The following is a 1,667-nucleotide window of genomic DNA, read 5'->3' on the forward strand; positions in this document are numbered from 1 at the left end:
CGAGGAACAGAGGGAGTGAGAAAGGCAAGGAAGGAGGGAGATAGATAGATGGATAGATGGATAGATAGATAGATAGATAGATAGATAGATAGATAGATAGATAGATAGATAGATAGATAGATAGATAGATAGATAGATAGATAGATAGATAGATAGAGGGGCAAGAAAAAAAGAGTTGCAAGAAGGATGAGGTGGAGGTGGAGATGGGGGTGAGGCAAGGAGGGAGATATGAGCAGAAAAAGGGAACAGAAGAAGTTGGAATTCAAGCATGTAATTCATTTTTGAGTGAGGATGTTACCAATATTCGTTTCTCTCTGAAGGTTGACTGTTACGCATTCACTGGCCTGTCCCTCCCTCCCTCCCATGCTGTAATGGAATGGTGAATCTTTGATTTTCTATTAAATTATAGCAGCCCACAAGGGTACAGCACACATCCACTGCCAGGAGCGCAGAGAACACCCACAAACACTCCCCCAGTCTTAACAAGGGTGAGAAAAACAAGATGACAAAATGACACCATCAACCAAGGAGAGATGGAGAGAGAGAGAGAGATGGAGAGAGAGAGAGAGAGAGAGAGAGAGAGAGAGAGAGAGAGAGAGAGAGAGAGAGAGAGAGAGAAAGAGACTGAGAGAGAGAGAGAGGAGCGAAAGAGACAGAAGGCGAAAGGGTGAAAGAAGCGAGAGAGAGTCCTAATGAGCCAGGGACATTATTACCAAAATAAAAAACTGAAAAAAATCTTGAGAGAGAAGCGCAATCTTGCTAGCCTCCCTCTAACCAGGGCTGGACTGGGGGAGACATAGGGCCCGGGCACTTTTGGCTCAACGGGGGCCCTCATAATTAGCGACACAGAATTGACTCATCTGTGTTTTTTTTAAACAAAAAACAAAAAAAATCTGAAAATAGGGGCCTACAAGGGTGCGGGACCCACCGGGAAATGCCAGATGGCCAGTCCAGTCCTTCCTCCAACTAATCCGAGATCAGCGTCCAAATAGAGATCTATGTTCCCAGGCAGCCACTGAGTCCAACTCTTGCTGCCGCTGCTACTGCTACTGGTGGTGCTGGTAGGCCTACTGTGGTGGTGAAGGTGGTGGTGGTGGTGGAGGTGGCGGCGGGGGACAGTGGCCCTAAAAAGACAGACGGTATTTGGCAACTCCACGCTCCAGTGATTACTGCTGCCACCGCTGCTACTGCAGTACGCTGCAGCAAATGTCTCGCTGGGGGGAAAGCAGGAACGAAAGAATGAGAGAGAGAGAGAGAGAGAAAGGGGGAGAGAGAGAAAGAGAGAAAGGGGAAGAGAGATAGGAAGGAGAGAATGGCTTTAGGGAGGCATAATGATGAGCAGACATTGGAAGAAAGGGAGCATTTTTAGGAAACAAAAAAAAGAAAGAAAAGCAAAACAAAAGCAGCAGAAGGAGAACAAAGGAGGCAGCTGTAGCTATTGCAACTAGGCGTCAAAACTAAACAAAAAGAAGCAAAAAAAAAAAAAATCCACATCAAGGATTAGGAGGACTTGAAATAAGCAAGCCCGAGGTAAACAAACACACACACGCCGCACACGCACACACACTCTGAAAACACACAGGTTAATGAGTGTTTCTAGGCATTGACAAACTTAACGCCTTTTCGTCCAGTTTACTTAGTATTTTTTTGTTTTGTTATCCTCGCTT

This window comes from Engraulis encrasicolus, chromosome 5, assembly GCF_034702125.1.
Source record: "Engraulis encrasicolus isolate BLACKSEA-1 chromosome 5, IST_EnEncr_1.0, whole genome shotgun sequence".
In the NCBI taxonomy this organism is placed as follows: domain Eukaryota; kingdom Metazoa; phylum Chordata; class Actinopteri; order Clupeiformes; family Engraulidae; genus Engraulis; species Engraulis encrasicolus.